The following is a 16,209-nucleotide window of genomic DNA, read 5'->3' on the forward strand; positions in this document are numbered from 1 at the left end:
CTTTATACAGTAATTCTAAAGCCCAAAGTTTTGGATTTAAAATTTGCATTCTTAACCAATGTAGGATTTGAACTGGGAATCAGTTCAGACAGGATCTCCTTTAGTGGATCCAGACTGTGTTTTGGTTCAGTTCAGTTTCTCAGTTTTCAGGTGGATTTCGGTTTTCTGAAGAACCGATTTCCACATCTCGTAATACTTGTGCACTAATCGCTTCTTGGCCTTTTGGCTAAGATCAAGTGTAGTATCTGTTCTTATCAGTGGGTATGGACTAGCCCCTGGTAGAAGAATAGAGAAAGGCTGGGCTGAGTAACTGCTGTGATAGGTGGAGGGGATGGGATCCCTCATGCCTGGGAGCGGGGAAAAGTCTGGCTGAGTACCTTCACATCTGCCAGATGGTGGGGCAGTTCTAGTGCTGTAATTCCACTGGTGGTAGGAGGGGGGGGAGAAACACTGGGCCCAGTAGGTGATTCTCTTGATGGGGTTTGTAGCCCCTGAAGGATAAGACAGCGAAAGGCTCAGTTTAGTATCCATTCCGAAGGAGTGGAGAAATGCTGGGACTGAGTAGACTGCTCATATTCCAGAGATTCGTAGCCTCTGATGAAGAGAGAGCGAAAAGCCCAGCTTAGTACCTTAACCTTGGGATGCAAGAAACACTGAGACTGAGTAGATTGCTCTTCCAAGGGGGCCTCAACCCCTTAGGGAGTCATTCGAAAAGCCCAGTGGATTATCCATTCCCATGCCAGGGGCTGGAAAGTGCCCTAGGTGGTAGCAGAGAAAGACTTGGTCAGACACTGTCTGGCTGGCTGCCTGGAGCCCGAGGCTACACTTTGCCCCCGGGAAACTCGGGGGTGCCGGAACATGCACTCGTGATCCAAAAATCACTATGCACAAGTATGCCACTTGCACTGCGCACTCTCCCTTTAGGTTAGCGCTTCCTTACCCTGGGCCTTTTGGCTGGGGTAGGACAATTTTTCACACCCCACACCCGGCCTTCTGGCTGAGGTCTCTTTATTATTTATTTCTCTCTTTTTCACGTTCGTTCACTTTTCACTTATTGTTTTCTGTAGTGTGTCACTTTTTTGGGGCTTTGTGTGTGACCCTTATGGGCCATCCAATCCCCAATGTACCAAAGCTCTTATCCCTCAAGGGCGACCCCGAGCCACAAGGCAGAGGGAAGCCTACTTCGGGTCTCTCCAAACCTTTGGGTGCCCACCATCCTAACCCCTCTGAGGGTTGAGGAAAGCGGGTCTCTCTGAGCTCTGGTGAAGAGGACCCACAATCTCTTTTTTCCCCTCTTCGGGCCTTATGGCTTAGAGGGGTTAGGGGAGTAACGGGGCCCTTCTCTTTTGGGAGAGGGTCCATAAGTATGTACGGCCCACTATGCATGATTTAGGTCACTGTACTGGGTGTTAGGAGTACACCTCGGGCTCCCTGAGTTTCTTCAAACTCAATACAAGTGCACTAATGTAAATCATCTAACGAGCAAAACTTTGTGACTCTGCATCCAGTGCTGTCAGGAGACCTGACGGGGCCCCATACAGAGTGGCAAAGCTGATTAGGTGAATGAGTATGCTGAGGCATGTTTAACATGCAAGTCTCCACAACACTGGGATAATTCAGGTCATGATCATATGTAAGTGGAGGGCCTGTCTGTAGTTGACTCTAATAACACTGTTTTGCTGCTCTTATAAATGTGCTTAGCCCTAAAAAGATTTCCATCTTTATAGGGCTAAGCACATATAAAGTCCCTGACTCTACACACTCAGTTTAATATCTGTGCATTGTAAATAAATCTTGCCTATAGTAATGAACTTTATTTGTATTTTTCATTTTTTACTTTCCAATATATCTTCCTTGACAATAATTATGCAGACTATTTATATTAAAATATCCTGTAGGCATCATCATATATTCCAGGATGCGGAATCTAACGAATTCATTGAAGTTATTTCCCATCTTTAAACTGCCTAAACTGAGGCAACAATGAACATTATTTAGAATTTAGCTTCTATTCTGTAGAGGTTCTTTAGGCTTTAGGAAAAATATGACTTTTAAACTGATGGCTAAAAAACATGTATTCAGTTTTCAATTCGATTTCCGCTTGCTAGGCAGCTTTTTATTGTCAAAAGTAAATAAAGATGCAAAGTTTGTGTTTTCAGCACTGACTTGTATTACTTATCGGTAAACATTAACATATGCTCCGAGATAAAGGTATAATTCTTGAAATATTATGGTTCTAGTAAGTGTGTGAACATTTTGATTGTACTATTGAAATAAAGTATTTATATGTAAGAGAATGTACAAGCACATAGGATGTGTACAGCTTTGTCTGCTGTACTATAAAGCTAGGCATTTATATTTTTAAATCTTAAAAAAATAACTTTTATATAATATTATTTTACACAGTTATTAACGACTAGTCTAAACATTTTCCTTTTATGATTAAAAGAGGATGGTTTCTGTTAATCTGTTAAATAGAACACTTTTTTTAAACTATGTTGAAAGTACAGAATGAAAGTCAATAAAATAATGACTGAAAATAAAGAGTCAAATGCAATGATTACAAAAATCCTAATTCTACTAGGTTAACAATTCTCCTTATGGTAGCAGTGATTTTGTGGCACATCAATGATCAACAACACAGATTCGGCTTGAAAATATGCCCAATGGTCACAAAGGACAGATTTTAAAATGCAATTATTTATTCGATATTCAAACGTGAGTACAACTGACAAGAGAAGATATTTTTATATTATTATTTTACATTTCCAATGTTATTGAATCGGTCCATTTAAACACCAAAAAAAAGTTGCTCAATGATTTATTTGAAAAAATATGTCACAATAAATGTTGATTTTTAATTTTGTATTTTTGTGTGATGGGAATGTTTACCGTAGCAAAGACACAGATCTACATGTGCACACATATTATATACAAATTGACAGGATCCATCATGTGATTAGATCCCAAACTATGGTATTATTCCGCATGGTCTTCAAATTTGGTCCTCAGGACCCCACACATGTTTTGCAGATCTCTTCACAGAATCAAGTGAAATAACTAGTTCCACCTGTGGATCCTTTAAAATGTGCCAGTCAGTAATGGGTAAACTGGAAAACGTGAACTGTGTGTGGTCCTGAGGACCAAGTTTGAGAACCACTGTATTATTCAAATTGTATATGGTGCCACTTTATTTTCTGTTTGGTAGATGTCATTTCTCAAGACTCTGTGCAGTATCTGGAAAAACAACCTTTTACCTAGTACACAGACTGCATATGCCTATCAATTTGCCATTGTCTGTCCTGACTAACAACTATAAATCAACTTGTATGGGCCAAAGCAAGTAATTAACTGTATGGGGTGTCAGACAGGGAAACCTCTGAAAAAAACATTAATTGTGGTTCTGAAATGGGTTAAAAACCAAAGCAAGTTGTGTGTATGCCAATAAACAGGATTGGAATTATAAAGATGCGGGCCTGGAGAAATGTCATGGTTGTTCACACAAGGTTGCGACATATAGTAGTTTGGATGATGCTACGATTTCCAGCATTGGTCCTTCAGGCGATGTCTGAACCATGTTTTTATCATGCTTATTTCTGAATAAAGCTCTGAAGTTAGTCTTGAAAATAAAACATTATTTCTAGTTATGAATGATTCCTGTTTTCTTAGACCCAAGGCTCACATGGCCTTTGTTTCCTTTTTTGTAAAATATTAATAATTGTGCGCAGGTAGAAGCTAAGGCTACCTAGTGGTAGAGAACTGAATTCCTCTTGGTGGCAGCAGGGAGCATGTCTTAAGTAACGCAGTAGTAATGTGTGTCGATTTTCAGATTGGTGTATCTGGAGAATCAGTTGACCAGTCATGACACAAATATTTAGATAAATAAATGCACTATACATATAAAAAAACATATCAGACTATAAAGTGTGCTATAGCCTATACATTACTGTATATAGTACAACCTTTACACAAATCATAATTAATATTAATTGTTAGGTTATGCTCCCTATCACATTCTAAGAAGACTTAATTACTTAAGTTGGTGTTAAACCATTCATAATGGTGTGTTAGTTGGACAAATGTAATGATACATACTGTCATAGGTTAAATGTGTTAAGTGTGAGCAGAAACAAGCTTAGCTTAATTGATGCATTTAATTTTAAGTTTGAGTAAATTGGTTTCTAGCGTATTTACGTCTCTATCATTTCATTTTGTAGTAATTCTGACTATGTGCATACAGTATGCTATGCACACAAAGTGCATTGTTTGTAATGCTATCATTTATTTTTATGATTGTACTACTGATTAAGAATTTTGGTGGAAACACAGAGTGTGGACCCCCTATGTGTTTCAAGCCCTAAAATTCTGGTTTACTTGCACATCCTGAGGCTTCAAACGCTTTGCACTAGCTCCTTACTCTCTGGAAACAACATGTTATTCTTCATTGAGCACAGCATTCAGAAATGTTTGCAGGGAAGAGGCTGGATCAGTATAAGTAGCCTATAACCTTGGCCATAGGTGCGTAACTCTCTTGTCTTAGTTATAAAAAGTCAACTTGCCTCTTCATAAATAACAAGCACCGTCACACTGCATTGTGCAGGGTCGATTTGTAATGTGTAACAGTTTTTATATATCAGAAAGTTATTTGATAAATAGACCAAAAATGCTATTTAGAAAATATACAAATTGTTTGCAACCAAAAATTATGTTTTCTAAATGTATTGCTTTGCTGCATTGGTGTGTTGTCCTTTTGATGCTTCGTAGTGGTGTAAGATTTAAAAACTTTAAAATATATTTGTGTACATTCATACTTACTTACTTATTGTGTTTATCCAACCTAATTTAAGTTAAATGCATTTGTAAAAATAATTGTAATGATTAAGATATTTAATTCAGGGAAAAATACTAAATACTTTTAGAACTACTATTACTTCTTCTACTACTACTACTACTACTACTACTACTACTAATAATAATAATAATAATAATAGATGCGTCATACACAGAGAATTCCAAAAAGTATAAATGAATTATACATTTTATAAAATTAGAGTTGTTATAAATGTGCTAATAATGTATTTCTACACATCTTAACTAACCATGCAGACTAACTATGCAGACTAACTATGCAGGCTGTTATAGGGTAGAAGACAGAATGTCCCTTCATAGTAAGTCACAGGGACGGATTGGGACTGCAATCCAGCCCGGGGAAAAAACTCCTGCAGCAGCCCGGGGGGGGGGGGGGGGGGTTGGTGGTGGTGCTGGTAGCGGTGGCGGCAGCCCGGGAGGGTGGAGCTGGGTGCTGGCAGCGGTGGCAGCCCGGGGGGTTTGCTGGCAGCGGCGGAAGCCCGGGGGGAGGTGCTGGTGGTGGGGCGTATGAAATTGGGGGGGTAGGCGGGGTCATATCTAATTCGGGGATGCCGAGGGTGGTGGCCACTGATGTAATGCAGGCGGCGGGGCGGCGGTGTTTGTAATGTGGGGCGGGGGGGCTCACCTGCTCCTTTCTGCTGCCTACAAATGGGGGAACGGGAGCCCGCTGCCGCCGCACATGAAAGCCCATGGGAGGTGCTGTGCGCTATCGCGCATGTGCAGCAGCCCTCCCGTGGCCATTTTGAATGTGGACAAAGATGTGGGCAGTCCAGGGGGAATGCGTCCGGCCCGTTTTTATGGATTTTTGGCCCGGCCCACCGGGAAATGGCCCGGTTTTCCGGTGGTCTAATCCACCCCATGTAAATCAGATCAGTATATATCATGTTTATGGATTTTTCTTCTTATTTTCCCCATTTTCAGAATTATAAAACAGTTTGAGCACTATCTTGGCAGACAGACTAAAAGGATTATTACTTTTTTAAATGATACATAATGTTTATCTACTACCTATTTTAGAAGAATTTAGATAACTATGACATGCCATTAGTATGTAGTTTGTATGTGTCTTTATATTTGTGTGATTACCATATGTTTATTGATATACAGTACCAGGTACATTGGGATAAAGTATTAGATGGTACACAATTTCTATTGAACTGCTAACATCATGGACAAATTCCCAATTTAAATGGCTGCTGCCAGGATCCTTAAGTAGCAATATTAACTAACTACTGGTAGAAAAGATATTACATACTCTCACAGCAAATCATATAAACCAAAAAGGATTATTGCACCCATCTAACATGAGAAACCAGCTGGCATAATTAGTTCCCTGCTAAGTATCCTGGGGCTTATTGTTGTTCTGAATCTGGCTGATTGTACACACCAATATAAAAGTGTTCTTTATTACCTGACATATAATTTTAAAATAATAATAATTATGTTTCACAGATATCTGAGTTTTCAGAACACACTTTTAACATTGTTTTGCCCATTTGTGTGCTTCTTGTTTTGCTAAGAAAGCTGAATCAGGTACTTTGCTGCAAATCAGCCCATCGATGGAACTACATTACATTATCTTGTATCCAACTACATTGTCTTGCCGTGTTATATAAGTAGACAATGGCATGTGGATAAGTTGAGCTTTAGTTCAGCTCTACCACACACACACACTATGGGCCTTATTTTGGTTCATTCTTTCTGACAAAATCCTTCTTAGATGGGCAAAACCATGTGCACTGCAGGTGGGGCAGATGTAACATGTGCAGAGAGAGTTAGATTTGGGTGGGGTTTTACTTCAAAGTGAGATCTATATTGCAGTGTAAAAATAAAGCAGTCAGTATTTTCCCTGCACAGAAACAAAATTACTCACCCAAATCTAATTCTCTCTGCACATGTTACATCTGCCCCCCCTGCAGTGCACATGGTTTTGTCCATCTAAGAAGGATTTTGTCAGAAAGAATGAACCAAAATAAGGCCCTATATTATGTAGTGCAATTAAATGTGAAATACTAAGAACAGTTCACTGTTTGAAATTATTATTTCATTGGTTCAAATTCTGCATCAAGGGTAACCCATATTGACATTAAGGACTATCCTTCACTCACACTAATATCTCAACTTTACATTGAGTATTGAGCTTTTATGAAGCACTGAGGATTAATATATTGAGATTTACTATATGTATATTTTTATTTCCTTTTCTTATTATATCTGTAGAAAATATCCTTCCTGTACTGTATTTCTGATTTATATGTGGCAGGTCATGAGATCTGTGAATGGGGCTTGTTTATGTATATACTATTGTATGGGGAACTGTTGTAATGTCCCTTTCCTGTGATGAAACCGCAATTGTACATAGTGGAGAAATGCATTATACAATGCAGTTTTGAGATCTCCTGTAGGTCTTGTGTGCGAGAAGCACCTTGAGGTTGTAAGTCGTACATTTATGCTTTCAAGCTCTTATTATCATTTTTAGTATTATTAACAGTTTCTTATATAGCACATACATATTTCATATCCCTTTACAAAAAATATTTGAAAAGTCACATCAGTCCCTGCCCCAGTGGAGCTTACAAACTATATTCCCTACCACATGTACACACCCACACATGGATTCTAGGGATAATTTTTTGGGGGAGTACAATGAACCTGCCAGTATATTTTTTTGGGGAATGTGGGAGGAAACTAGAGTACCCAGAGGAAACCCACACAAGCACAGGGGGAATACACAAACTCTGCACAGTTAGGGCCATGGTGGGAATCAAACCCATGACCTCAGCGCTGTGAGGTAGTAATGCTAACCATTACAACGTCCGTGTTGCCCCAGTTGACACTATTTTGCCATAATTTACAGGAGAGCTGTTATGCCAAGATGCAGTATTTTACTTCAGAGACTTCTTAATACCTTCATTGCAGCCAATGAGGAGAACAAGCCTCACACACAGCTGTATATGACAACACGGAAAGTTCTGTAAGTTCATACTTTATATGTGACATTTGCAAAACCTTAGAATTTCACCTACAAGAACTAAATACACTTTTTACCTTTGGAGGCGCTGAGTACTTACATCACTTGAGGCTCACAGCCAGTTGGAGACTTGGAGCTGAAGCTTAATTGCGTATAATTGCTCTTGAGATTTTCCAGGTAAAGTTTACAGTACTTTCTAACCGAGCTAAGCTTTGCAATATCAATTAAAAGTTCTTGAAGTGACTACATGGCTTGAAGCTTTCTACAAACTTCTTATATGGGGGTTTAACATAGCATGTCTGCAAAATTGAATGTTTAAGTGACTGTATAAATGAATGTGAATCTAAATTTGTGGAATGTAATACTGTATATCTTTTTGTGGGATACAATAATCCTTTTTGTGTGGATTCATATTAAATAAACAATCAATATTTAATATCTTGATATAAACACTCATAACTCGGGAAATATAATAAAAATGTACATGTTAATGAATTATTTATGTTTTTATGAGATTATTAAATAAATTGCTTTACAGTATTATCATTGGTTCCTTAAACTCCTTTTTTATTGTATTTGATTTATATTGTATACGATGTAGGGATCAGTTACCCTCTAAGGGAGAAGTAAGTTTTATCCATCATTGGGGTTCTGCAAAGCATTTTTTATTTTAGAGCTTGCATTTGTTTTACTTACTTGTGTATTGTTCTGTAAAGTAGCCAAAATGGTTGACAAATATAACTGGAAGACTGATATACTGCAAAACCCATATGCTACGAATGATGTTAGTCACTCTAAATTAGAAGAACTTGTCACAGCTGTACCCGCTAAATTACTGCAGAACTTGGCAAAATCAAGTGCAAACAGATGATCCCTGCATTAAATGTGTAATCTCTGTAGGAATATTTCTGTTTACAAGTACAGTATTATGGCTAAATTGGCTAAACTGAAAAATGAAAAGAAAACTATATATACTATTTTAGAGTCCTGGGTTGTCTGATAAATTTTGCATATACAGTAAAAATGTTCAAATGTAATGTGCTTAGAAAATACTGTGCATGCGAATGTAGAGTATACAAATTTAGAAAATAACTGAGTGTGATAGTTAAGAAAATAATAAAAATATTGATTTGATAACGGAATCTGCACAGTGTGTGGCATGTTGGAATTGATCCTTTTTCTGGGACATCTGACAAACAAAAAGAACGCAAACAGAGCCATATAGCTTAATTGCTATCGGTATCCGGACGGCAGATTGGCCAGTTTTAGGTTGACAATATCATAGTCAACCACTAGGCATCTACAGCTAGATGCCTATACTTGGTCGTCGGCATTTAGATAGACAGTGATGCTAGATTGACGGGAGGAAGGCATCGGCGGAAACCTGGCTGACAGAAGCAAGGTCGTCATGGGTTTTTCATCTTTTTTTGGTGCCGGTCCACTTGGTTTCACAGTCTTGACTGACCTGGACTTGCGGTGTCGGGGCCCAAGAATGGGGCAGGTGACTGATGTCCTGTGACATCATCCACCCCCCCCCCAGAAGGCAGGTGCCCGTCTGCGTCCGCATGGGGATGCCCAGCATTTTTCTGGGTGCACCCACAATTTTTGTGAACGCCCACTACCCGCTTCATCCCGCCCTCCTGCGCAAACGCCATGGTTACTATGCAAGTCATTGAAGGAGTCCGCACAGCAGCCCTGCACATATACAATATGCACAGGTGCAGAGCGTAAATATCAGTTCCAGATGCAAATTCACCAGGGTTCGAACAGACCAGAAAGTGCAAATTCACCGGGGTCTGAGCAGACCAGAATGACCCCCTTAGACCAGTCTTAAATTGCTGAAGTTATGCTAGTGCCTCTCCATCAGGACTCATATCATATATACAATGTGACATCTGCTCTCCAAATAATATTATGGTGTCTTTAGATCATTTTGCTAAGTTTATTCAATACATTCCTGTGCCCTGCCACTGCCCAAGCCCCAACCGCCAACCATAATAGGTGGCAGGCTGGGGGATGTTTGGGGCGGCTCGGGAGGACTCGGGCAAGCCGCTCCGCAGGACTCCCGAGCCGACCGCCTGCTATTTACTAGAACTAATGGCAGCGGGGGCAGGGGAGCTCCGGCGTGCAATCGCCAGAGCTGAGGTGAGTGGGATTGATGGAAGGGGAGGAGAGTGGAGCAGCCACTGGGGTTGGGGGGGTTCCCGGACAGACGATGCGCCAGTGGTGCACACCTGGACACCACTGGCGCACACCTTCATTTTAGTGGTATGCCCGGAAATTTTCCCGCACAGCACAGCTGTGCCCGGAAAACTTCCTCAAGTGATTAAACATGCATGGCATACACACAAGGATATTGTGTGTATCCCACGCATGTCTAAATTTCTCTACTGACTCAGCTTCTACCATTTCCGACAGGAGGCTAGTCCACTTACTTATTAAATACCCTTTCTGTGAAGATGTTTTCTTTCAAGTTCCCCTCCCTCCAGTTTCAATGTCTTCATATTCTAATACTTCTCTTCCTTTATAGAATGTTTCCCTTCTGTACCTTCTTCAAACCCTTGGTATTTATCAAGTTCCCCATTTACCTTTCCCATTGATACACATTCTTTAGACGTACTGTATAAAGAAATGTTTGTCTAAAATATTACATGGCATTTCTAGACCACCATCCACTTGCTTTCCATTTGAAAAATACATATTTCACACTTTCAAGTACTTCGCTTCATGTGAACAGTTCCCTCCCATTTTCCCTCAGAATGTTTTACTGCATACATTGGAGAAAAAGCCTTGCAAGGAACTTACAAACAAAGATTCCACTATTATATTATATAGCGCACACAAATTCTGCAGCGCTTTTACAGAGAATATTTGAACATTCACATCAGTCCCTGCGCCAGTGGAGCTTACAAGCTATATTCCCTACCACATATACATGCACACAGACATTCTAGGGTTAATTTGTTGGGAGCCAATTAACCTATCAGTATATATAGTATTTGGATTGTAGGAGGAAACCGGAATACCCAGAGGAAACCCATGCAAGTACGGGGAGAATATACAAACTCTGCACAGTTAGAGCCATGGTGGGAATCAAACCCATGACCTCAGTGCTGTGAGGAAGCAATGCTAACCATAACACCATCCATACTGCCCACACTATGACAAATATATTCTATTAGCATAAAATTCATAATGCAGAGTTATGCAAAACTGGCCTCCTTGTAATTTCATAATCTAAATCACCATTATCCTTGGGTTATTGTGGATAAATGTGACAATGGAAGGTGAAAGGTCCACAGAAGTAAGATTGGCATATTTAATTGGAAGCAACTTTTAATTTGGCTTAACTCATGGATAAACAAGAAATCCCTGTTATTCAGTGGCATGCAGCTTTCATTTGCTATACAATATAACTCTGTAAGGGATTATTTGGCAGAGTGGAAGAACTTGGAAGGAGTGTAGGATAAGTGGGAAAAATTAAAAAGTGCAATTCTAAAAGCAACAGAACTTTGTGTCAAAAAAGTTAGGAAAAACACAAGAAAAAGAAAGCCATTGTGGTTTGCAAAAGAAGTAGCAAGTATTGTGAAAGCAAAAAAGGTGGCCTTTAAGAAATTTAAGCAGACACAGAAGAATGAGGACAAAGAGGTGTATCTTGTTAGACAGAAGGAGGTTAAGAAGGTAATCAGATGTGCAAAAGCACAGGCTGAAGAGAAAATGGTCCAGTCAGTGGGTAAAGGGGGGGAAACTTTTTTTAGGTATATAAGTGAAAGGAGAAAAACAAAAAGTGGAATAATTAGACTGAAGACAGAGAGTGGAAGTTTTCTTGAGGGGGACAATGTAATAGCAGATAATATTAATAATTATTTCTGCTCAGTATTCACTGCTGAAAGAGAGGGGAAGGGGCCACAGTTAAGTTGCAAGTATAGTCAGAAAACTGAGGGACAGACAAGTACATTTACAGAGGAGAAAGTCCTCACAGAACTCTCAAAACTGAAAGTGGATAAATCAATGGGGCCAGATGGGATACATCCAAGGATACTAAAAGAGCTTAAAGGGGAGCTGGTAAAACTAATAACAGAATTATTCAACCAGTCACTAGCTACTGGAGTAATCCCAGAGGACTGGAAAACAGCGAATGTAGTCCCACTGCACAAAAGTGGAAGCAAGGAAGAGGTAAGCAACTATCGACCAGTGAGCCTTACATCAGTAGTAGGGAAATTGATGGAAACACTCTTAAAACAAAGAGAGTAGAATATCTCAAAACCAGCAATTTACAGGATCCAAAACAGCATGGGTTTACTGGGGGAAGATCATGTCAAACAAATCTTATTGACTTTTTTGACTGGGTGACTAAAGTAATAGATCAAGGTGGGGCTGTAGATGTAGCTTATCTAGACTTTAGTAAAGCTTTTGACACTGTCCCACATCGCAGACTGTTAAATAAACTTGAAAGCTTGGGATTGGATTCTAAGACAGTTGAATGGATAAGAGCGTGGTTGCAGGACAGAAAACAGAGAGTTGTAGTAAACGGAGTACAGTCAAAGGCGGGAAAGGTTACAAGTGGAGTACCCCAGGCATCTGTACTTGGACCGGTGCTTTTTAATATCTTTATTGGTGATATTGCAAATGGAATTGAGGGTAAAATGTGCCTTTTTGCAGATGACACAAATGTATGCAATAGGGTAGACACACCAGGAGGGGTAAAACAAATGATTGAGGATCTAGGTAGATTAGAGAAATGGTCAAGAGAATGGCAACTACAGTTTAATGCCAAAAAATGCAAAATCATGCACTTGGGTCTCAGAAATCCAAAGACTCAATATACTGTAGTATAAATGGCACTATAATGGAAACTACTGAGGAAGAGAGGGCTCTAGGTGTCACTATTTCAGGGGACTTAAAAGCAGGTAGGCAATGTAACAAAGCAATGAAGAAGGTAAGTCAGATGCTTGGTTGCATAGGGAGAGGTATCAGCAGTAGAAAGAAAGAAGTAATAATGCCACTGTATAGGTCATTGGTACGACCTCACCTAGAGTATTGTGTTCAGTTCTGGAGGCCATATCTCCAGAAGGATATAAATACATTAGAGACTGTACAAAGAAGAGCAACTAAAATGGTGCATGGCCTACATCACAAAACGTACCAGGAAAGACTAAAAGATCTTAATATGTATACTTTAGAGCAGAGAAGGGAAAGGGGGGACATGATAGAAACTTTCAAATATATCAAGGGTTTTAACAAGGTACAGGTGGGAGACATTCTTCACAGGAAGAGGAGCAACAGAACACGAGGACATGCACTGAAACTAGAGGGAGGAAGATTCAGGGGAAATGTGAGGAAGAATTTTTTCACAGAAAGAGTAGTAGATAAGTGGAATAGCCTACAATCAGAGGTGTAGTACAATTTAAACATGCTTGGGATAAGCATATTGATATCCTTACAAAAAAAATAAGGATCAAATATGGTTTGAGGTAACATGTTTAAAAAAAGGGGCAGACTAGATGGGCCAAGTGGTTCTTATCTGCCGTCAAATTCTATGTTTCTATGTTTCTATATATAAATGTTTCTCAGTTCCTTTAATGCAAAGATCTTATTTGAATATTTCAAAAGCTGCAAGCAGAAAAGAGCTCTACCAAATAAGTGATCATCATTATTAAGTTTCTGGAGGTGGAGGAACTCACCCATGCAATTAATGATAACTATAATAATATGTAATCTATTTTGGTAACTTGGATTAATTATATGACGAATTTAAATTGATTATTTATTATTCTCATTAATTTAGAGGGCAAGAGTTCTGTATTCCATATCACACATTTGTCACAATACTAAAGCATACTGTAGTTAAAAATATTTAGATATTGATGATTATATTGCTAAAAGTATAGCTTGTGTGAAGTCATTGGATATTATAAAAAAAACTTATTTATCACTTATTCTAAAAATACTTAGGGGTATTTTAACCCTTTGAGTGCCAAGGGTTTGTTTTCCAAATAGGTATGACATTTGCCAAGCAAACATTTTTATTAATAATGACCTGCAATGTTTACCATATATAGGAAATATAATTTTTATTACATATTTTTTATTTGAATGTATATAACAAATGTGAGTGATGCTGGCAGTTTTGTGGATATTCTGTGTATCTCTCACAGAGCTGTTGGAACTCAAAGGGATTATCAGATATTGCATGCAGGAAAAAGTTTATGAGAAAGCTATGTCCTTGTGAATCCCTTTCCCGCACTTCTCCGTGTAATCAGGCATGTGCTGTCAGCAACCAACACCTTCTCTTTTGCTAACATTTATATCACCACTGCACCCAAGGATCTGTCGCATATTCTTCTATCTTTAACACCAATGATCAGCATTGACCAGTGCTATAAACTGAGATGCAACATTGTATTTTATTATTTTATTATTATTATTTTTTACTTATTTTTTCAGTAATCAAGTCTGTGGTCTATTTAGACACAAGGCTGATTACAGGCGCCGGCACTGAACACAGCTCTGGCTGTCTGTAGATGGGTTATTATAAATGGGATTCCTCCTCTTTCTTTTTTTCCACTTTTATCTACTTGAGGTCCCCCACAATTCCCTCTAGAGCAGCAGCTAAAGACAGTGCTCACCTATATGTATTGTACTCCTTATATTTTGAACTCCTCTATTTTATAACTATTTCATTTTAGTATATTATAGAAAATCAAATTTCTCATTACAAGTATGGGTCAAACCAGTCCTCAAGATCTACCAACGATTCATGGTTTCCATATCACCTAGCTGGTGCACAGCTGTAGTCATTACTAACTGTCACATTTTCAAACATGCTGCATTCATTCCTACTATAGATCCACAGGTCGCCTAAGAAACATGAACTGTTGGTGGGACAGGTTTGGCCACCTCTGAAGTATGGGATCTGCTTTCTATAATAATGCAAATTGAAGGGCTTGGAGGAGAATTTAGCAAATTATTGCCATTTCAAACATTTTCTGGATACTAAAATAACAAGAAAACTGTATGAAAGCACCAATTTTTACATTATTGTAGGAAAAATGATTTGATATCTATGCCCATATTAGGGGTATTTATTGAATTTTGGAGAGAGGTAATTTTTTGAGAGATGAAGTACAAACCATTCCTCACCTGTCATTTTTCAAATACAGTCTGTAACATGTAGAAGCTGATTGGCTGGTACTTTATTAACTGTATCACAATTTTAACTCTGAGCTTTAATAAATATCCCCTGTAGTAACATAACAGCACACACATACTGTAGATAGATAGATAGATAGATAGATAGATAGATAGACATACACTGGTAATTTTTATATTAACTGTATTCTGCAAACTGTAAATCTGTTTGTTTAAATTACTTTTCTTTGGATAATATAATTAGATCCTCATGTCATATACGGACAAATAAATGACAAAAAGCCAAACATTTTGTGTGGGAAAAAAGATTCATTTTATTTAAAAGAATATTTAAATTTATACATACAGATGGAACCGGCCTCCCTCTTGCTGGCGAATCACCAGATTGTCTCCGCTGGTGATCTGCCATCGGCGAGGCGCTTCATCTGACTGAGACGTGCGTGCGCCTCACACGCACTCGCGTCTCAGTTTCCGGGCACTGGGGCGACGGGAACCCTGTCCGTCTCCGCTTCAGGGAGACGGACAGGGATAGGGGAGGCGGTGGGTGAGAACGGGGAGGCGGTGGGGACCCCGGATGACCACCGGCAAGCCGGCGAGGACCTGGGGGAAGCGCCGTTGGAAGGGGACGCAGGCGCATCTTGTGCGCGCGCGTCCCCTTTCGCAGATCAGATGGCAGCTGGCGGGGGGATGGCGGCTGGTGATTCTTCCGCCATCCCCTGCAAAGACCAGGCCGTCTCCATCTGTAGTTCTGATTACAGGAAAAGCATACAAGAATGGAGTTTGACCATACTGGGAATAGGATGTGTAGCAACTACTTGATTCCCCCTTTCTGAATGTGCGAGCTCATGGCAGTGGCTTCCCTTAGTGTTGGTATAACATGCCCCGCATGCAATGCATTTTGTCTTAAAAATACCTCTTTAGTGGTGAATCAATAATGAAACTAGGCTTCAATTATCCTAGATAATGTAAAAACATGCAAAGTCTTATTACTAGTAGTAGTCATTCACTCCTGGGTATTTTCTGCTGACCAACATGTGCACTCTCAGTCCAAGACAGGATATAGGTATTCATCTATCTATCTATCTACAATACAATCCCTGGTAGGGTTGGCTGCCATTTTTATAATTTTATAGAGCATAGAGGATTAGGTATATGAAACATTTAGTGTATCTATGACAAAAGGGAGCATCGACACACAGGGTATGTTTCATTGGTTA

The 16,209-nt window shown here is 39.3% G+C and overlaps 1 pseudogene; it reads left to right on the forward strand.

Annotated features, from left to right (window-relative positions):
• Positions 1–206: 206 nt before the first annotated feature.
• Positions 207–315, forward strand: LOC146066058 (U2 spliceosomal RNA; annotated as a pseudogene).
• Positions 316–16,209: the final 15,894 nt, after the last annotated feature.

Source organism: Crinia signifera, chromosome 3, assembly GCF_055691185.1.
Source record: "Crinia signifera chromosome 3, ASM5569118v1, whole genome shotgun sequence".
In the NCBI taxonomy this organism is placed as follows: domain Eukaryota; kingdom Metazoa; phylum Chordata; class Amphibia; order Anura; family Myobatrachidae; genus Crinia; species Crinia signifera.